General features: G+C 36.4%; 1 protein-coding gene, 1 long non-coding RNA gene and 1 pseudogene across 2 annotated transcripts in view; all 3 read right to left on the reverse strand.

Moving 5' to 3' along the window:
• The window catches only part of LOC131797413 (uncharacterized), a 66,527-nt gene extending 61,109 nt beyond the window's left edge, over positions 1-5,418 (reverse strand). Inside the window, exon 1 of the mRNA XM_066174201.1 lies at positions 5,384-5,418. The gene's annotated coding sequence lies outside the window, so the exon portion shown is untranslated. The remainder of the gene's footprint in view (positions 1-5,383) is intronic.
• Positions 5,419-10,024: 4,606 nt separating this feature from the next.
• Positions 10,025-10,910, reverse strand: LOC136284264 (uncharacterized; annotated as a pseudogene).
• A 325-nt stretch (positions 10,911-11,235) lies between these two features.
• On the reverse strand, positions 11,236-20,784 carry LOC136284265 (uncharacterized). The gene is made up of 3 exons (XR_010719102.1): positions 20,479-20,784; positions 12,267-12,397; positions 11,236-11,706 (listed from the first exon to the last, which is right to left on the reverse strand). It is a non-coding gene; the product is annotated as an uncharacterized lncRNA (long non-coding RNA).
• Positions 20,785-22,877: the final 2,093 nt, after the last annotated feature.

Consider the following 22,877-nt stretch of genomic DNA (forward strand, 5'->3'; position numbering starts at 1 on the left):
GCAGCAAGAGGGGAGAATTAACAATTAGATCCTGGGAGTTAAAGGGTTGAAGACTAATATTTAAGCAAAGTTGTCTTATGTGAAGTAATTACAGCCTCCTTTTCAGAAAAATGGGAATAGAGAAACCTCACATCAAACATCCCGAAATACGCTTTGAAAAACGAATGATCCTGAAGCATTACACTATGCTGCCAAGTTATCTTGCTTTTATGTGAAAGATGCAACAGTTTCAGGACTGTAGACTCAAAAGCTTCAAAAGAGGCATTTTGACAGAATTCAGTTGATTTTTTCTACCAAACGAGGTTTGAACTGGTTTGTTTTACTCACTAGCGAACCTAACTGGAGAATAAATTACCATTACTAACACCATTGCTATTATTATCATTATTATTATTATTATCTTTAGTGTCAACGGGATTATTTGTAACCATGTAATTATTAGTTGAATTTCAATTAGTCACTATATTCTTGAATCCTCTCTTTTCTTGTGGAACATGGTACTCATTATTACGTGGGATGTGGCAGGTTTCCTGTTCTTCTTGTGCATATAAATATTCTGCAAAACTATCTTCTAACGTCATCATCCAACCTCTATTTCTGTTCGATGCTTTAGCAATTGTACTATATCAGTAGCCACACACAGTCTTAAGCTACCAATTTTTTTTTTTTTTTGGTGAGGAATATTGGAGGGCTTACTGGTGTTACAAGAATGCAGACTTCACTTACTCCCTTCTGTCACGCAACGTTCAAAGCTCGTTGACACTTTCCGTGATTTCGTTGGTAATTAGTTTTCATGGAGGTACAAATAGGTAATAATGAGAAAGAAATCCCGATAGAGATCGATATCGGCTTTACCAAGTCGAGTACAGTCAGGAGCAGTTTAGTAAACTAAGAGCTCAGTGAATACTGACCTTAGAAAATCAAAAAAAAAAACACTAAAAATGCACTTCGGCGAGAAAATCGGAAGTAGCTTTGTGTCCGTGCCTTTCTGTTTAGAAATGGTCATTTCACTCGGGGAATATTAAGGTATTTTTTGGAAATGTCTCGAACTGTGCATCCTTTGTTGATGTTTAGAACTTTACCGAAGAACGGAGACTGCGTTACAATTTCGCTTCGAAGCGGGCCGAGGACAGATATGGACTCGAATCAGTTGTAAAAATGAACGCAGAATTATGCTCCTCTGAAATCCATCTAGAATAAGTCTTTCCAATTAGCCACCCCTCTGAGGATACTTTTTCGTTCGTCTGTTCTCGGAACAATCGAAGTCGATCACTAATTTCCTGGGAGCAACAACAAATCAAGAAATAGAGTGGAAATATCGGTGCTGACCTCATTATTCCTGTTTAACCTAGGAAGTGGCTTGGTTTCACACTACTGCCTTTAGTCTTGTAACGATAAACATAGGAATGCTTAAGCACTCGGTGCAGAAACAGATTCCCGTGCATAAGCGAGTATGGCGCTAAAGTCTGTCAACATGTTTATCGACAAAAATTTTGGTCTTTTACACATAAATCAGATTCGGAACAAAATTTATTGCAGCCATCCAGCCGATTAAAAGCGACTTCAACAAGGACAAATGTAGCCAGTTTTCACTTCGTCTTGGGTACTGATTCTGGGAAATTTGATCGATAGATTCCACGAATCCTAAGCACCAATTTGTCCATATACGTTCCGATGTACCTTCCGTTTGTCAAGAACTGTAAATGACTTGCAATATTTTCCAATTACATTAAATAGATAAAAACATAAACCTAAAATGAATAAAAGCAGGATAATTTCCACCTACAAATCAACGTCTCCCTTGGTAAATGGTAAAGATTTTCCACAACTAAGCTCTGCACACACCGTATAAGTCAGACCATAGTGCGTTTCATCAATTTTTACTGATAGTTACAGACGAAAAAAAAGGACTTGTTTTCTTGTAATTGGAGCAATATGTCAACTCTGAAGATCGATGCAAAACGACACAGACGAAAAATAACGAGTTGATCTCTCCCCAGAGGTAGCACGCGTTTGATAATCCACGAATGTCATGAAATTCATACAATTATGAAATAGTTTACATGAGAGTTTTGCCACTGAAAATTGCAGTTGTTCTCGATACCTTTTGCCTTTTCTTTAATTGACGAGAAACTGCATCTTTGAAAATCCGCTATACATTTCTATTGTGGAATATGCAAACAAAAACGATCGTAGATGATCAAAGTTGGTTTAACTTTCGGGCGAGTATGTAAACGCGCACATCAGCAGTAACAAATGGTAGTTCAATTTGAAATTATTGGTTCGTCGCTTCTCCCTGGTGATCAACTAAAATGTACGATGATCATTATAAGAGAGATGAAATCAACGTTGTGCACTACAAGAATTTCTCTAGGGAACCGTAGTTCTTAAGAAGCAAGTGACCTTATGAAGCAATTCCCGGAAATGTAGCCTTTGCTATGTCTCGCTTGTTTACAAATTACGAAGACAAACATTTCAAGCCATCGGATACCTTTTATATTTTTAATTGAAAACCTCAGCGTGACAGTGCAAAGATCACAAGTTACGTTGATCCAGTGCATACTGCCTCAAATTAAACAGTTTCCTCATAAACACGAGGTGACCTTTATGTCTCCAAATATGATTAACAAGTCTTTCTAATCTCAGAAACTCATTCGATCTCAGTATTCAAACACACGTGTCAATCATAAAACTTTTAGGTCTCTGTCATTTCTTTGGATTTCCATTTCTGCAGAGTATATCATTTGACAGTTTGTTCTGTTCGCTGATCATCTTCGCATTACACAATGAGTAAGTCAACCAACAAAATTGGACGTCGTGTCTTTGTTACTCAAGAGCTGTGACCTCTGTGCTTATGATACAGCAGCAATCGTTCATTTTAGCCCTGAGGATACCTTGCTGTAAATCGTAATTAAAATACTCCGTGCGATTAAAATACCTCTCGCAAAAAAGTTTAATAACCTGTTTATACGGATAAAGTAATTCGGCAGAACGCTTTGAAAGTGACGCGAGGCCTCCAAGGAATGGAATCATTGGAAAATAACGTTCGACACCTTCGTAGTATTTTTCGTAACAGGCCATGAGCATAAATTCTATTACAACACATTGTCAATCTGGAGAGCATTAAGAAAATGAGTAATGAAAAAAATGGCAAAAAGTAGTCTTAAAATTCCAAAAAATTATATTTTAACCTAACAAAGCGATAAATATACCGACTACGTTTAACAATAAAGGAAAAAGAAGCACCAAATATCCAATTATTGTAAGAAATGCAGAATTAACAGACAAGCCCTTCTCTGACAAAAAACAAAAATATTCTGAACATTTATCATATCGAAAAGAAATTGTTATCGACTACACAAGTACTTGCAAGAGGCTTATAAATGGCCGTTTTTATACTAGAGACGTTAAAGTTGTTTAAGACGTTAAAGTCGTCTCGAGACGACTTTAACGTCAAGTATAAAAACGGTAAATGTAAACATTGAGAGAGCAGTACGTCAATTCGAGCAGTTCTTGAAAAGCCATACTGTCCAGCGACAGACATGAGGGTAACTTTCCCTGACGTTTTCCTTTACATTATTTATTGTAGGCAGATTCAATTTATTTCCAGACTGCAAGATTTCTAAGCAAGAAATTGCCCAGAAGATTTTTTGGCGTAACGTCACGCACCTTTCCTTATAGACATATCAAGGGCCGCCTTGGAACATTAAATAGTTCTAAGAAGTCAAGCTATTCATGAAAAGACATTACCGAGAAACGATTACCACAACACAAATTCAAAATATTGCGAAGATAAATGGACTGCTCAAAAAAAGCTTAACAATGTTAAGATGTTTCTGACTCTTGTGGTATAGGCTGCTCTATCTGCCTGCTTGATTAGCTGCATTTATCATCAACAGAATAGACTTCCAAGAATCTGTGGCCTTTCAGATTATAACAGAGAATGAGAAGGGCTTACAGTGAAAATATCAAAAAACCAAGTATTTCAAAACAGCAACAAAATTCTCGACGCCAAGCTTAGAATCAACCGCCGCACTGGCAAAGAAAATATTCAACATAAGCCAGTTATTGTACCATCTGACCTTGCCAAAATTCGAGCCAGCCCGTTCCTCAGTCTAGTGCTCCACTCATGCAAAGTTCGAACCGAATGGTCGACCGCAACCGCAAGCTTTCCGAGTGGCTTTTTAACTCCTGTAATATTCAGGGCAACGTCTAGGTGTTTTTCGGCTTACAGAGCCGCTCTGATGACAAAAAGTGACTTGATTTTTTGCAGCATTTTGTTTCAGATTTGTTGATTACGCAGAATTGATTCAGCTTTCAAAGCGATTGTCTCTTCCAGGAAAAGCGACGCTCGATTCAAATTTGACAGTGGCGTGATTCTTTGAACCAATCACAATTCTATGCTAAGCATAGCAACCAATCAGTTCGCTTCATTTTGTATAGAATTAATAGATTATAGATTTATAGATTACGTCAAAAGCTATTTTCGTGTCTGTCAAAGTGGGGAAATTTGAAATAAAAAGACTTTTTTCCGTATATTTTAATTCTCTATAATATAAAACAAATAGATTCTAAGTTACCGTGCGTCCGTTCAGTAATAGATCAGAGAGGACGTCAAAATGTGGTAAGAACATCAGTGACACACTCGGCTGCGCCTCACGTGCCACTTTTTTGTTCTTACCACATTTTGACGTCCTCTGTGATCTATTACTGAACAGACGCACGGCAACTTGGAATCTATTTGTTAAATAGAATTTCAGTTCAGGCCTATTTATCAATTTTGTGGTGTATAACTCTCGCATTTTAGTACGTAATATTTATTTAGAATCTTCAAATTGTCTTGAAAGTTAAAAGAAAATTGTTCTTTAAAAATTCACTGAAAATCGGTAGCCAAAATTATTTGCTTAGGTGTTGTTTGATTTTCGTGTTAACCCGTAATTTCGTTAGTCGCCGGAACCTTTTGATGCTTCACACAAGAAAAACACACAATATGACATGCAATGATCGATTTTGTTTTTGCCCTGTTTTTATCCTTTCCTCAATACATGGTATATTTTTCCGTGTGGGTTATCTTGAGGCAAAAATCAAATAAAAATTCACGTTACTTTCACGCGGTTTGCTCTGTACGCTGATCATCTTTGCATCACATAAGTGAGTCAACAAACATTAAATATTGCAAATCAACCTCATATCTTTGTGCCATAGAAGTTGTTCTGGTGGCAGAGCAACGTCCATTCCATCTCCATTCCTGTGGAACCTCGTTGGAGAATGGAAAATACACATAGACGAAATTGAACTGAATTATTTCGTTGCTTGAAGAAGCTTTCTCTAACTTCCTTTGCGCGACGCTACTATAGTTAATACAGAAAATGTAAAAACTTACGTGAACTACATTCGCTGTTTCATAAGCTCACAAGAAATGAATATTATCACCCCTCAATGATGACTTCTGTGTGATTTACTGCGAAACTTCTCGCTCAATTGGGTGCGTATCCTGCAAAATCTTGGAATATCATCTCACAACGCGAAAGATATACACAGTTTGATCAACACAATGGCGTCATAATTCTAGGAAAGCGGCAGTTGTCGAGTCTACAGAAATTGTCGGTATATTAAATAGTAAATATTATGTTCGGTATATTAAATAGCAGTGACTTAAACAGGAATATGATATGTGGTTTAGTATGCCGACATCCCTCTTCCAATTTTGACAAATTTCTGAATAACTTTTACTCGCATATTGGCAAAATCAATCAAGAAAGGAAACTCTGCCTTATATCTGGTGACTTTAATATTAATCTTTTGAACTTCCATGAACATCCCTTAACCGAAGATTTTATTAATACCCTAGGTTCGTTCTTTTTAGAACTCCACATACTGAAACCAACAAGGATTACCAATCATTCCTCTACACTACTTAAATGTAGAATTACAGAAAGTAAGCCAGTGGCTATATGCTAACAAATTATCTTTGAACATTGAAAAAGCCAGCTTTGTGGTATTCCATTCTCCACAAAGAAGAATAGCTCATAAGTTGAATCTTAGTATCTCCAAAACATCTGTTAATTCTGATAATCAAGTTAAATATTTAGGACTCATTTTTGACTCCAATTTGAACTGGAATCCATATTTACACCAATTGAGCAAGAAGGTTTCAAGGGGTATTGGAGTACTATCTAGAGTTAGATATTATTTACATTTTTTGCAATTTTTAAGATCTCTAGCTGACAGGTATCAGAACAACTCTTTCTACCGGCCGGACTATTTTTGCGGGTTGTGCTTATCTTTTAGCCTGCCAACATTACATTACGTCTACGAATATTACATTTTTTGCAATTTTTAAGTTCTTTAGCAGGGCATTCTTCATACAACTCTTTCTACCAGCCGGGTTATGTTTGCGAGTTGTGGTTATCTTTAAGCTTGCCAACATTACAAACTCACCGAAAACAGGTGGTAAAAAAAATGCGCACTTTTTAAAGAAAGACTGTTTTGAATTATGTAGAACGTAGGAAAAATTACAAAATTCTGAGATATACGAGGAATCGAACGCGAGACACTATCAGTGTGAGCGAAATTGAGTTCAGTCCATTTCTGAGTGCAGCGTCACGCCATCTATCCTATTCACGGAAGAACCTACAGATCCCACTGAAAATCTCTGTTGTCTTAATCGAAATAAGATAAATTATTGACTGAAAAAACAAGTCCTAAAATGAAAAAAAATTACGCAAACTTACGTTCCAGTGAAATACATTGGCTGCCCAATTAACTTCGTTTTTCTGTGGGTAGGGATTGTTAGATATATATGTACATTGATTGCAAAGGGAGACGAAATTTGTTTGCGTGCCCACACGCAGGCAAATTTCGCTAAAACAGGCAGGATAAGGCGAGAGGAACGCGAAAGAGAACAACAAAAAGGCGAATATCTAGCGAAGAGCAAAGAGAGAAGGATATAAAAAGAGCTCTGGAAAACGGACTGAAAAGAGATCATCAACAAAGAGAAGCGAACTACAAAGGATCCGAGAGAGTAGAGGAGGTAATTATAAGTCGTGTCTTACCTGGGTTTTCTCTTACGCTATAAGGCCCAGAAAAATTCAAACCCTTTTTTAACAATTGTCGTGTGTCACTATAGCTAGCTTCAGTTTAAAATTCAAGTCACGTTTCGGTAAAACAATGACTTTGGCATTCATCGCTTTGAAACCTTCGCGCCGGTTCATCGCTCGGATAACATTTCAAAGTGTTCGTATTCTTCACGTTATTCTTGTCCTATCGTTTGGAACGTTTTAATAAATTTTCACAAAGCCTCTCTTATATCTCTGTGTGCCAGCTGATGATTAAAATCTCAGTGAATAGATATGCCAATTATTTTAGTAGTTTTTTTCATTTGCATCTTTAAATTTTTGGCATTTGCATCTCTAAATTTTTGGCATTTACTACTTTGAAATTCATAAATGGCAGTCCCTTTTCATCTTTGTAGAGAAGTAGTACACATTTCTTCAAGTAAAATCTTAATCATGAAGTCAACTTAATTTCAATAACTTTGAAACTTCATTCTACATAAGAACACTTTACTTGAGTATGTTGTATTTATTTGCTGTCTTTCTCGTACACATGACTACCATTTCCTAACCATTTCACTCCTTTGAGTGACCAAGACAGAATTTTTCTTTGCTACATCTATACTGAGGATATCATGCAGACAACATTATGGGATTACCAATTGATCCAAAACCAATTTCTCCAAACTAAAATAATGAGAATCATTTGGCAAAAAGTGAGGAGAATTACTGATGAGATCTTGAGATTTAAAGGGTTAAAATGGGGCAATTCATTATATTTTAATGATTAAAATAAACTTATACTTTCAAATGTAAATAAAAACTGTGATGAGAATCTGATCTTATGAAACAATTGCAAATGAAAAACCTGTATCTGGTTGCTTAATATGTCTTTAATGTTTAAATTTTCATGAAAAATGCTTTTCTATGACAGTAGAGATACAGAAATTCTCAAAGCTACTAGAAATAAGCTGTTTGCAAGTGATGAAAGCAAATTGACAATCATACCTTAATGCTTGACATGTTTCACTCATGCATGTACGTTATGTATACCTACTACTGTAGAGGTGTCTTTAAAAATATTTTTTGGTATGAATGTTGATCTTTGTAGCCAAAAAAGCTACTTAAGGCACTGAACTTCAATTTTTAAGGTACCCTCCAAGGTGGTTAGAGTAGAAGTACATAGAATGATGTTTGTCAGACACCTCCACTTACTGCAATTATACATTTAAGCAATATTCTACATATTCAATTGTTAAGATTGCTAGGAAAGCAAGCAAACATATGAACAGAAGACAGTAAAATGAGGGAAACTGTTAACTTTACCATATGATAGGAAAATATCTTAGAATACTAAGAAGGGAATTACTTGAATTGAGCTAACTAGTTTCCTCTATTGCCCTTCATGTTTTTGATCAAATAAAATTTAATGAGTTGTAGGGTTTACCTACAGTATGTCAAATCACCAGTGTGGATTCGATTCTTCTCAGATGTCAGCTGGTAAAAGATAGATACTGAAAATAGAAGACCATAAGAAAAAGTACACTTCCTCAAAAAATCACAGTGAAGTGGTGGCATGTTTGATTTGTGATATTTAGAATGATAGAAGCAGGAAAAACACACTGAGGTTTTTCCTATTCACCAACAAATTAATAAGATTTTGGATTCTACATTCAAAGTTGATAAGATTAAATTTATTTATACCATGCTTCTTTATGCTTTGTTTACATGGAAATCTAATTATTATTATAGCTTCACAGATGTTTTCGTTGCTGTCGCAATTAACACTGAAGTTTCATTTAACACAGAATGTCACCAGAACTTTCTTTCTCTTCAATACCATTTACTACATCTGGAGCACAATTAAAAGAAGCAGGCCATTAGAAAAATTTTAACTTTTGATTTACAAGGTTATTATTTGAATATGTGAGTAACATTTGATGTTTCCACATGCAACAGGATGATCAAGCTGAAGATGGCCTCAAAAAGGAGTGAACTTGACTGTAACAAAATTTGGTGACTAATTTGGAAACTTGAGCACTGGGTAATTACACTTTGACTTGCAGTTCTGGTGATTATAGTTTGCTAAGGTAATTTAAATATCAGTTCCCTTACAGGAACCTTCCACATGACCTGTCCAGTCATACACTTTGAGATAATTTTAAAAAAATACATTCATGTTGGTAGAACTATTAATTATAAATACAGTACCACTTGGTTACAAAAAATGAATGACTCTCTGTTAGCATAAATGTTTGGGTGAAGTTATGGTAGTAACTGGCCCAATGTTTGCTTGGATGCTTTAAGGGTTTGATGACTGTAATGTGTATCTTTTAGCTTTCAAACTTTCAACTTTGTTTTAATTGTAGCTGTTTACCATATCTATTTCTATTCTTGCTTTGTGCATTACATGGTCGCATATCTTGTGACCAATTCCTAAAATCAATGTTTAGTTAATCAGTATGAGCACTGGTAAGAAACACCATGCATTATTGAAAGCTTGAGCAAGAGTATTTAATGCAATCTAAATAATAATATTACATGTTACAATGTGGTTACTTACGCAGCAAAATTATATAATCACACAATTCCAAACAAAGGAAGTCCTGTTATACAGACTCACCTGCTTCAACTTTCTGTATTTTCAAACTAAAGGGAAAACTAATGGTTGATTTTTGGACTTAATTTCTGTGATGTACAAATAAAATCTAGGTATTATCTCGAGTATTCTACAAATGTCTTTGTGGTCGAATCCTACATTACTCTTTGTCATCAAGTTTATTATAATATTCTAGCTCTAGCTTGTCTTCCTTTAAACCAAACATTCAGTGTAAGAAACACTTCAGATAAATTTTGTATTTCAGTAGCTAAAGTTGCTAAGATCATGGACAGTGGGCTTAAAGACACCTATATATATCTTGTTTGGAAGTGTGATAAGAGGGCCTGTTTTTTACTTCAACACAAAGGTCTTAGAAATTTTCAGTATCTTCCCTTACTGTGTGATCCACAGGCAAAAATCATCTATTAGTAGGGTACACCACTTTACATAAGTGTTGGCAGTATTGCCCTTTCAGCAGACACCATACACAACCCCTCTATGATTGAGTGGCTGTGAGGGAGAAAAGCTTTCCAAGGTTTTGATAGACCAAAATATAAACCAGGATCTTGACTTTCAAATGAAATGAAGCTTTCTGGTAGTCATCATATATTTTCCAATCACATTAATTTGTGATGAACAAAATCAGTTCATCAACAAGAACTTCCAAATAAGCATCAAGATTTTTTGGCTCACCTTCATTTTTCTGGCTTGGAATTATTCCCACAAACACTAAATTTGCAAATTGGTGCCTGATGCTCCTTAGAAGATTGAGCTGGCCCAGAACAATTGGCTACATAGAATAAGTTTCCTTGTTTTTACTCCAAGGGTTAAGCCCATTATATTAAGGCACAAAGACTGAGCAATGCCTTGTGGATTCCCATGAAATAAATCACCCTCATGGAAATGCTCTTTCCACATTGGTGAATCATGAATGTCATTCATGATTCCTGTCATTTCTGTTGATTGACACTCCCTCCATGACTTTGCGGGAGGTAAGATATATCTTTAGTACCAAAATTTCATGATAGACATGGCCCAAGAGGTAAATTATGAAATGTTCTTCGTAGAAGATTAGCTTTCCCTGCCTTACAGCGCAGTTGATGGCACTTGGGGCAGGGCACCCTGTTTTCAAATTATCCCCTAAACATAACACAGTCATTTTGGCAGGCATGCAGTACAAGTTCTCAAACTAAGTTGGGCTGGTTTACTCTGTATGCTTCTTTGTATGTACTGAGAAGGCAATTCCCTTCAGGAAGGATGGAAAATCAGGCCTCAAGATGGGGGACATAATTAAAATACAGAAACCTTAGCAAACCTAACAGGAGATCTCAACAGCTCTCCATCATCAAGCACCACTGCAGCATCTGACATTACTGAGTCAGTAACTGAGTGAGTAACTGAGCCAGTTGATCATGTAAGGTCCAGTTATTATTTCCCCGAACAGTTATTTATGGCCTCAGATGTTTATTATGTTGAGAATTTTAAAACCATGAATTGGGATTTGCCCCAGTGATATGCATATAAAGGCCTAAAACAAAGACACCATAACACCTACAATCTACCACTAAATAGGGTAGACAAATTAGCCTTTATTTCAGTTTTACTGTCAGTATAACCATTTGGCCAATTTTATTTCAGGAGGGAGAAACCATCAAGGTTATGACAGAGCTTCTGAGATGCTGGTGGTATCAAAAAGGAAACAAGATACACTTTACTTCAGGGAAAATATCATTTAAGTTCACTGTACATCAAAAGTGGCCTTTTTCACCATCACTGCTACTTGTTGAAAAAAATGGTAATGTGGTAGATATTAGAATCTTTGTGTAAGATTTCCATCATAATTTAACTCAGAATTATGGTGTAAAATATCACTGAGTACTGGTAAAAAGACACTTATTTTCAAGAGATACTTCTTGCATGAGGTTCTAATATATACAGTAAGTAAAAAGTTTAAAAAATAGAAAATGATTGTCTTTTTCATGTTTTAGACTTCACTTAGAGACTGTGCCAGACAGGCCAAGACTTAGGACATTAGCCCACTTCCTTCAATCCCTGAAAATAAATAGCAGAAGTTTTTTGAACTAGTAGGAAACAAATTTTTTTTAACGGTTTACTTAACTTTTGCACATCGTCTTGTATAACAGTACATACATACCTTATACATTTTAACAATTGCCATTATGGAACATTTGATGAACAGACAACTGTAGCTAAACACAAGAGCCAGCTGGCTAGTCTATGGTGTTTCTTACCAATGCTCATATCCATTAACTAAACATTGATATAAGGAATTGGTCACAAGATATGTGACCACATAATGCACAATGCAAGAATAGACAGAAATAGACATGGTAAACAGTTACAATTAATACAAAGTTGAAAGTTTGAAAGCTAAAAGATACACATTACAATCATCAAACCGGGCCATGCATCCTAGCAAAAATAGGGTCAATTACTACTATAACATTCATGCTTAGAGAAAGTCATTCAAGTGATACTGTATAAACAATAGTTCTACCAACACAAATACATTTTTTTAAAAGTAAATTCCAAGTATATGACTGTACAGGTCATGTGAAAGGTTCCTGCATGGGAACAGACATTTAAATTACCTCAGCAAACTGTAATCATCAGAACTGCAAGCCAACGTGTATTTACCAAGTGCTCAAGTTTCCAAATTAGTCATAGAATTTTGTTACAGTCAAGTTCACTCCTTTTTGAGGCCATCTTCAGCTTGATCATCCTGTTGCATGTAAAAACATCAAATGTTATACTAACATATTAAAATAATTACCTAAATTAAGAAAATTTTTTTAGTAACCTGCTTAAATCCTTTAATTGTGCAGCAGATATAGTAAATGTTATTGAAGAGAAAGGAAGAAAGTTCTTGAATCATTCTATGTTAAATGAAACTTATTTACGAATGTTAATTGCAACAGCAACGAAAACATCTGTGAAGCTTTAATAATGATTACCTTTCCATGTAAACAAAGCATAAAGAGGCATATGGGTGAGATTAAACTTATTCATTTATATCATATGATATGAATGATTCATATTTATATCATATGATATGAATAAGTTTAATCTCATCCAGTTTGAATGTAGAATCCAAAATCTAATTAACCTGCTGGTGAATAGGAGAAACCTCAATGTGTTTTTCCTGCTTCTATCATTCTAATTAAATATCACAAATCAATCATGCCACCCCATCATTGTGATTTTTTTAACAATGTGTTCTTTTTCTTATGGTCATCTGTTTTTAGTATGTATCTTTTACCAGCTGAAATCTAAGAAGAATCAAGTCCACACTGGTGATTTGACACTCTGTAGGCAAACCCTATCAATGATTAAATTTTATTTGATCAAAAACATGTGGGGCAATAGAGGAAATTAGCTAGCACAAGTCAAGTTACCCTTCCTAAGTATTCTGTAATCTTTTTTCTATCATATGGTAAAGTTTACAGTTTCCCTCATTTCACTGTCTTCTGTTCAAATGTTTGTTTGCATTCCAAACAATCTTGACTATAGTTGCCAAAAATGCAAGGAGCATTTGAAATGTGTACAGTTATTAAAGACATCATATAATCCGTTTCACTAATGTAGATTATTGCTTAACTACATGATTGCAGTTGGTGGAAGTGCCTAGCAAACATCATTCTATGTTCTGTTACTCTTCCACCTTGGAGGGTGCCTTGTGTGCATAAAAATTGAAGTTCAGAGCCTTTAGTAGCTTTTTTGGCTACAAAGATCAACAAATAACAACAGCCATACCAAAAAATACTTTTAAAGACACCTCTACAATGGTAGGTGACTACACAACTGACATGTATGAGTAAAGCATGTCAAGAATAATGGTATGATTGTCAATATGCTTTTTTTCATTACTTATAAACAGCTTATTTCCAGCAGCATTGAGAATTTCTGTATCTCTGCTTTCTAAGAAAAGCATTTCCCATGAAAATTTAAACATTAAAGACATATAAAGCTACCAGCAACAGGTTTTTCATTTGCAATTGTTTCATAAGATCAGATTCTCATCACAGTTTTTATTTACATTTGAAAGCATAAGTATATTTTAATCATTAAAATATAATGAATTGCCCCATTTAAAACCTTTAATACCCAAGATCTCATTAGTAATTCTCCTCACTGTCTGCCAAGAGATTCTTATTATGTTAGTTTGGAGAAATTGATATCGGATCAATTAGTAATCCCATCATTGATATTTTTCTTTATTATTTCTAATCACTTGTCTCCATGATATTGTTTGTATATAGTGAGGAAAAATTCTGTCTTATAGTCACTCACAGGAGTTAAAGGGTTAAGGCACATATAGTAGTCATATGTACGAGAAAAAACAGCAAAGAAATATAACATTACACTCCACTAAAGTGTTCTTAAGTAGAATGACGTTTCAAACCCATTGAAATTAAGTTGACTTCACGATTCGGATTTTAGGTAAAGAAATGTGTAATACCTCTTTATGAAGATGAAAAGGGACTACCTTTTATGAATTTTGAAATAGTATTTAATGTCAAAAACGCAAAGATGGAAAAAAACTACTTAAATGTGGCACATCTTTTCACTGATATTTAAATCATTAGTTGGCACCCCTGGTGAAAAACCTCACAGGATCTTTGAGGATCTTCAAGGATTGACAAAGACCTGCCAAAGATCCTTAAGGACAAGGATCTTTAAAAGATCTTTAAAGGATCTGTAAAAGATCCTCAAAGATCTTTGTAAGCAAAAACGTTTGTTAAGATCCTCAAGGATTTGATAAAGATCCTCAAAGGATATTACAAAGATCCTCATAAGGATCCTCGCAAAGCTCTTTTCAAGGATCCTTCAAGATCCTCAAGGATTTAGCAAGGATCTTTCAAAGACCCTCAAAAGATCCTTTCAAGGATCCTTTCAAGATCTTTGTAAGGATCCTTAAGGATTTAATCAGGATCTTGCAAGGATCCTAGTCAAGATCTTTGCAGGATCTTTTTGAGGATCTTTCAAGATCCTCAAGGATTTAATGAGGATCTTTTAAAGACCTTCCAAAGATCCTTTCAAGGATCCTATTAAGATCTTTGCAAGGATCCTTAAGGATTTGATCAGGATCTTACAAGGATCCTACTCAAGATCTTTGCAAGATCTTTTCAAGGATCCTTCAAGATCCTCAAGGATTTAATGAGGATCTTTTAAATACCTACAAAAGATCCTTTCAAGGATCCTGTAAAGATCTTTGCCAGGATCCTTAGGAATTTGATCAGGATCTTACAAGGATCCTTAAGTCAAGATCTTTGCAGGATCTTTTCAAGGATCCTCCAGGATCCTCAAGGATTTAATGAGGATCTTTTAAAGACCTTCAAAAGAACCTTTTAGGGATCCTGCTAAAATCCTCATATTTGCTAAGATCCTTAAGAATTTGATTAGGAGTTACAAGGATCCTAGTCAAGATCTTTGCATGATCTGTTCTACAATCCTTTAAGATCCTCAAGGAATTGAAAAGGATCTTCCAAATATCTTTAAAAGATTCATTTCATGATTTTGTACAGCTCTTTGTAAGGATCCTTTTTGTTTTTGATGTGGATCTCAAAGGCAACTTTGTCAAGATCTCTACCACATCTCTGCATTATGACTTAGGTTCCTTTGAAATCCTCAAGTAATTTCAAACATAACAAAATTGTAAAGTGAGGGCTCACTGTTTTATAATTTAAACACAACAAGGAATTTTCGCAGAAAATTATTGTGCAATGAGTGTAATGAAGGTTACCGCATAGCAACGCCATGCTCGAGGCTTTCGGGAAACTTTGTGACTACTTACATGACAACAAATAGGGTTTTGCATTATGGGATAGGAATTTATACGCGCCGAGATTTTTAACGGTCGCATAAAAACATAAGAAGCTCGTTTTTACGGCAAATATCATCGACAATGGTCGGAACTAAAGGGAAAATGTACACAGAAATAAAGGTACAGGAAAGGCGTTTTCTGGAGTTCAGAAACAAGCGAAAAGAGAGACAGAAACAACCGAAATCGTCAATCAAACTCCAAGCAGGTCTCGCGATTGCTCTGACTGTGAGGCTGAATAAAAAGAATTCATCGGTACTTCTGGAAAGAAAATGAAGATGCCATCCTCGCCTAATGATTCTTACTCTGAGCTCTTGGAGAGTGAGGATGCAAATGATGTGTTACATGGACAAGGATACAGGCTTATCGATCTAGAGAGATTCTCCTCGACGCTCACTGAAGGACATGTTTCTGACAGACCTTCCAACCCCCATCACATGCAAATCTGGAGGTTTTAAAAAAAAAAGCCTAGAGAAACCTGGAGATTAGGACCTCAAACCTGGAGACTTCAAAAATATGCGTCAAATAAAAAAAACGACGACAGATTATTTGTTTCAGAGTATTCCTTACCTTCTCAGTGTTCTCTGTTGTAGTCTTTCGCTGCCTTTTTTGCAGAGCTGAGAAGATTCTCATCAGGGTTGAACTTAAAACACGGTGAGGTTTCCTCTGGGTACTGCAACTTCATTGCCAGTAAATTCGATAGAGTTCCCTCCAGTTTAAGGGAGGACCGACTATCTGTTTTGTTCTTGCGAACCATGCTGAACAGCCTCTCCTCCCCTGCATTACTGTGTGGCAAAAGTACAACCAGCTCTGCCACCTTCTGAAGATGGCAAAATCTTTTTGCTGAGGATTCAGGAATTACCATTTGTGACATGTACCACCAGAGAATGTCTACTCTGTAATGGAAAATTTCCTGATCATTAACTAATCCATCAACAACTTTAGCTTCCTTCCAAGCAATCACACCAATGTCTTCATCTGTTAGAGACTGATAATCACGAAATTCATCATACATCTCATCAATGTTAACAGTGTTCAAGGCTGATTTGAACCTGGATAGAAAGTATTCTACACTCTCCCATTTTGCCTGACTACGTTTCTGAACGTTGATCCATCTTGCATGCTTCAGCAGCTCATCAGTAATAGGAAACTTGCTCAAAACATATTGGAAGGCTGCCTTGAAATATTCATGTGCTGCTGTTAAGAAACGAGTGTAGGCTGTTTGAGATATTTCCCCTTGATTAAGTAGCCTCTGTAGTGTAAACTTTGTCGTCCCTCCTAAGTGAATTTCTGCAAGGGGTATATAAATTGTTGGATCTTGCAAATTAATTTCATTAAGTGGTTTCTTCATGACCTCCACCTTGATAACACGATTTCCAAGAGTATTTGCAAGTTTTATGACAGAGTCATAAACTATGTGAATGGATGGCTCGTCTGACTGCAAAAGTTTGTTAAAATTTGTAAACAGTGGGATGGAAGCATTGTGAAAAAACAGGGAAACTTCTGTGAGTGGATTTTCAAAGGCTTTCTGTAACCTCTTGAATCTCGCATCACCAGCATCTTCACTCAAAAAGTATGACTTCAATCCAGTATACTTTTCAAGTGTGCGTTGAACGCAGCGTTCTAAAGAAAGCCACCTGGTAGAAGAATGCTTCAGTATCTTACCATACTCCTGGTTACAAAACTGCATGTACTCAAGTAGGATCCCTTTCCGTTTTGTGCTTTTATCAAACCAGTAATACTGATCAATAAGAAGCTCTTCTGCACTGATTCCTATAATCTTTGCAAATTCGTCATGAGCTCTACTTGCTGCAATGTGCGCCAAATGGCAAGGACATCCCAATACATAGGTCTCTGGATTTTTTGCTTTGAAGTGGGATGCCAAAGAATTGTGAGCACCCACCATTGAATTAGTGTTATCTACTGAAAGGCTGACAACCTGATTCCATGGTATTTCATCAGTCTCTAACTTTTCCTGGACAACACCAAAAAGAGTTTCTGCTTTTGACGCATCCCTGCCACTTGTCACACACATATGATAAAAATGAGATGTAACAGTTTTGGCTCTTTCTACATCGAAAATTCTTACGGTTGCTGGATTCATCTTTTCAACATCTGTATCACTCGACCCATCAATTCCAATACTGAATGGATGTTTCTGACAGTGCTGTACAACATATCTGTGACAATGTGGTCCCAGAGCCTTATTGATGATAGCCATAGTCTTTGTTCTTGCACATCCATACTGCTTAGCAATTTCACTGTCTGGAAATACTGCCCTAAACAATGGCCCAAGGTGATCTGAAGTTGCAAGTGGGAGGTTATGCTGGATCAGAAAATTTGTTGTTAGGACTTCTGCTCTGGTAACTGCACTTTGTATAACACTACCGCCTGAACCAAACATGCCCGCTACTGATGGCTGATTTTTCGCTGCTTTCGTCGATAACTTGTGAGATTCTGTATTACAATGATCTTTCACGTCTTTTAGACCCTGGTGGTCACAGCGTATTGTCTTGAGACAAGGCACACAATAAAAAGAATGCTTGTCGTTTCTTACTGCTTTCACGGGATATAAATTGCTCCACTCAACCTTAAATGTCGTACGATACTTAGCTGCTCCAAGGGTAGCTGGTTTCCTTTTCTTCGCGGTAGATGGCTGAGGTTCCGAAGTATCAGAGTCATTTTGAGAACTTGTTTCACTCTCGTGTGCTGGACGACGAGTAGCCATTTTGAAATTTGTGTTCGATGGTTAAGCTTTCCCAGAAACCTTAGCGCACCGATGTTTCATTAGAATGAGGCTGGCATTGGGCTCATTCTTCGGCCGTGTCTTGGTGCGCCCGCGATCCTCTGGTAGCGGTGAGTAACCTGGGCGCAACAAGACACGACTGGAGACTGAGCCTAGCATTGGCGCCATTTCCCTCGCAAATTAGTTTTGATGCCTGATTCGGCTGTTATGAGCACAGATTTTTTTGCTATTCCTTCATACCTTCCGGAATTGTTTGGCAATTTTAAAACTTTCTGATTCACCGTGAGATTAAGGGGCAAAACCGTGAGACCGTGAGTTGACATCCCAAACCGTGAGTCTCACGGTCAAACCGTGAGGGTTGGAAGGTCTGTTCTGAAGAAGGTGTGAATTTACTTGGTTCTGTGTAACCAACTTAAAAAGCTCTTTTAGAGGTTGTCATATGAATTCCCGAAAACACTTATTTTGTACCTCAGGATGTATTAGTTCAATTAATCTGAAGTTTTCAGGGCTGTATCCTCTTACTGAGTTGAGTTGGATAAGCTGACAGTTTCTCTATAAGCTGAATTTTAAGTAAGATGTTGTGGAATAACTCACCTAATAATCTCGGTGAACTTTGAACGGGCATTGTGCCCATAATATAAACGACTCCAAAAGTTCCTCAGCTCATCCAAAAGAACGACCCTAGTACTTTGTTTTGACACTAAAAACACTTGATTTCATGCAATCTTTGTGCAGTTATCTTTACTCAAGTTTACCTAGGTTTTTCACACCATGTGGTGGACAAATTGATCTGATGTCAAATAACAAATTAGTTTAGGGCAACATATTAGTTATATTCAGTATGTGTGATTCCTAAGCTTTCCTATGGTATATAGGTTAATATGATTCAGAAATATAGTCATTGAAGTACTCTTGTTTGCCTTTTTTTCATGTTTACCCCCTCTGTAAGAGTAGTCTGAGTCTGGTCATTAAGTCTAGTCCTAGAAAAGTTTAACACATATATTTTGGTCTTCTTATCTTTGAGCTGGACTGTTGCCAGATTTTTTGGAAAATAAAAATCTTAGTACTAACCTAAAGTCTGAACAGAAATAGTGTAGAAGTAGTCCTACTAGAAGAGGATGGGTAATTCTCGTTTAGCAATAAAAAAAAGTTTTATCTTCATTTTTTTATGTTTGGTTCAATTTTTCTTTTTAACTTAGTATGAGGATTTAAGTATGCTTATTTTCTTGTCAAAATTTCAAAGGTTCTATAACATTCTTGCTAAGATCTTCAACGATCTTCCATTTCCTTGCCAGGATCTTCAAGGTTCACTGACATTCTTGTCAAGATCTTTAAGGATCTTCAAATCTCTTGCAAAGATCTTTAATTTGGCTGTCAAAATCTTCAAGGATCTTTCTTTTTTATGCCAAGATCTTCAAAGATCTTTCAATTTATTGCCAAGATCTTTAAGGGTCTTTTATTTTCTTTCCAAGATCTTTAAGGATCTTCAAAATTTTCAAAAAGATCCTTGAAGATCTTGTCAAGAAAATGAGAGATCCTCAAAGATCTTAACAAGAATTTGGAAGATCCTCAAAGAATTTTCAAAGATCTTTAAAGGATCTTCAAAGTTCATGTAAAGATCTTCAAGGATCTTGACAGGAAAATGAAAGATCCGTAAAGATCTTGTCAAGAAAGTCAAAGATCCTCAAAGATCTTGGCAAGAAAATCAAAGATCCTTGAAGATCTTGGCAAGAAAATGAAAGATCCTTGAGGATCTTGGCAAGAAAATGAAAGATCCTTGAAGATCTTGGCAAGAAAATGAAAGATCCTTGAAGATCTTGGCAAGAAAATGAAGGATCCTTGAAGATCTTAACAAGAATTTTGAAGATCCTCATGAAGATCCTCAAAAGGATCCTCAAAGGTCCTCATGAAGATCTTGTAAGATCCTTAAAGATCCTTGAAAGATTTTCACCAGGGACACAGAGTTATAACAGAGGCTTTGTGAAATTTTTATCCTTAAACGTTCCAAACGATACCTAGGATAAGAAATAACTTGAAGAATACGAACGCTTTGAAATGTCATACGAGCAATAAACCGGCGCGAAGGGTTTTAAAGCGATGAATGCCAAAGTCAATGTTTTACTGAAACGTGATTTGAATTATGACCTGAAGCTAGTATCAAACGACAATTGGTAAAAAAGGTTTGAATTTTTCTGGGCCTTAGCGTAAGAGAAAACTCAGCTAAAACACGACTTACCTCCTCTTCTCTCTCGGATCCTTTGTAGTTCGCTTCTCTTTGTTGTTGACCTCTTTTCTGTCCGTTAGCTGGAGCTCTTGGTATTTCCTTCTCACGTTCCTCTTCGCTAAATATTCGCCTTTTTACTTAGGCCTTTTCTTGTTCTCTCACGCGTTCCTCTCGCCGTATTCCTATTGTTTTAGCAACACAATTCAAAGGATCTTCGCCGGCCCGGCATAGTATTGGGTACGAGACATGCTACAGATAAATGAAGAGGACTTTTGGGGCTGTCTGCGTATTGGCACGCAAACAAACTTCGTTTCCCTTTGCAATCAAAGTACATATCTAACAATTCCAACCCACAGAAGAGCGAAGTGAATCAGGGAAGGGGGGAGGGGGGAGGGGGGAGGGACACAAGCATTAAACATTAACCCAACATCTTGAAAGGAGGCAGTCGATCACCTCAACGGCTTAACTGCGTTGATAATAACTGATTACGTCGAGTCCCTTAAAAAGAAATTTCATTGTACCCACGACCCGAACATTAACGAGATCTGTACGATCTATCAAAGATGAGCATTTCTTCCCCTGTCGATGTGTTTTTTTCCTAGAGAAAAGCTTGTGCATTTTCAAATTCTGTATGTTTTTCTTCATCATTTGTCTTTAGGTACCGTGAAAGTAACGTAATATTTGACTTTACATCGCCAAGTTCGCGTGCAATTTTTAGTGCACGGTTTCATGTCTCAAGTTTCAAAATATTGACCAAAAGATATTCAAAATTAAAATTGCTCTCGGCATGAATAGAAATCACGTGGAACAGAAATTAACCATGCACATTGATACGTTGAAGAAAGAATTGTACTAAGCAGAACCATTTTGTTTTCGCTGTTGACGTTGTTGTTGGTTTTTAAAACAATTTCAATTCTACATCGATCGTTTATATACCAAACCATTTCTATAGCCTTGATAGCTGCCGCTTTCCCAGAATTAGGTGACGTCACTGTGTCATTCAAACAGTGTGTATCTTTCACGCAGTGAGATGATATTGCAAGATTTCTGAGGTTACGCGCCCAATTGAGCGAGAAGTTTCGCAGTAAATCACACAGAAACGGGCAGGATAGTTCACGTAAGTTTTTACATTTTCTGTTTCAACTAGTTGCGTCGCGCAAAGAAACTTGGAGAAAGTTTCTCATCGCAGCACAACAATTCAGTTCAATTTCGTCCATGTTTATTTTCCATTGTCCAACGAGGTTCCAAAGGAGTGGAGATAGAGAGGATGTTCTCCAGCACAACTTTTATGGCACAAAGATATGAGGTTGATTTGCAATAAGTAATGTTCGTTGACCAACTCATGTAATGCAAAGGTGATCAGCGTACAGAACAAACCGTGAAAGTAACGTGAAATTTTATTTAATTTGTGTCTCAAGTTGACCCACACGCCAAAAAAAATATGCCATGTATATTTTTGCTTGGTGTGTCAAATTCGGAGACAAGAAGGATGAACTCGCGAAACGTCGCACTATGGCATTATACAGATTCCTAAAGGCTCAGTAGTTTTCATCAAACTCGTGAATCTTATCTAAAGAACCCTCTATTGTCATGAAGTCGCCAGATATTCTTGTGATAGTCTTGTAATTATTGCTCAATCAATTTTACGTCAAAGTTACCCTGGCCCCCTTAATATTTACTTCTTAGTGCTCCATGCCATTCCTCATCAACTCAATAAGTTCATTTTAATTCCCTTAATATAGTCAAAGAAAAGCCAAAAAAAAAAAACAAAACAAAACAGGAGCCACTTTTTTTGGTTACAAATTAATTAATATTACTCGTTTGGGATTTGTTGATCCCCAAAGCCCAAATGCCCGCAACAGTTGCTTGATGATGAAAAACTCGTTGAAGACATCTTATGAAACCCTGGATTTGCATTTTTGCCGTTCTGGAGGTCGCGAATAAAAGAGCGTTCTATTTTTAATTCGGTTTATTTTTTAATTTAAAAGCAAGAAATTTGTTCTGTGGTAAAACCTGATTGCTTGGTTGAAAAGCACCTCAGGTCCCTGTCATGTTTGTTTCTTTTTAATTTCTTTTTATTTTCGTAAACCAGAAAGTCAATGTGATGAAACCGTGTATAATGCTTTTAAGCCCATCTCATTCTCTCCTACAATCTGAAAGGCCCCAGATTCCTGGAAGTCTATTCTGTTTATGACAAATGCAGCTAATCAAGCAGGCAGCACTTGAAACCGGGCTGTGTTGACGTTTCTCGTGTTTAATCGGCGCAGGATCGCATTCTATACTACAAGAGCCAGAAACATCATAACATTGATCATAACATTGATGAGCCTTTTTTGAGGAGTTCATTTGTCTTCGTAGTGTTTTGAATTTGCGGTTTATTAACCGTTTCTCGGTAATGTCTTTTTATGAAT

This window comes from Pocillopora verrucosa, chromosome 11 (assembly GCF_036669915.1).
Source record: "Pocillopora verrucosa isolate sample1 chromosome 11, ASM3666991v2, whole genome shotgun sequence".
NCBI lineage: Eukaryota > Metazoa > Cnidaria > Anthozoa > Scleractinia > Pocilloporidae > Pocillopora > Pocillopora verrucosa.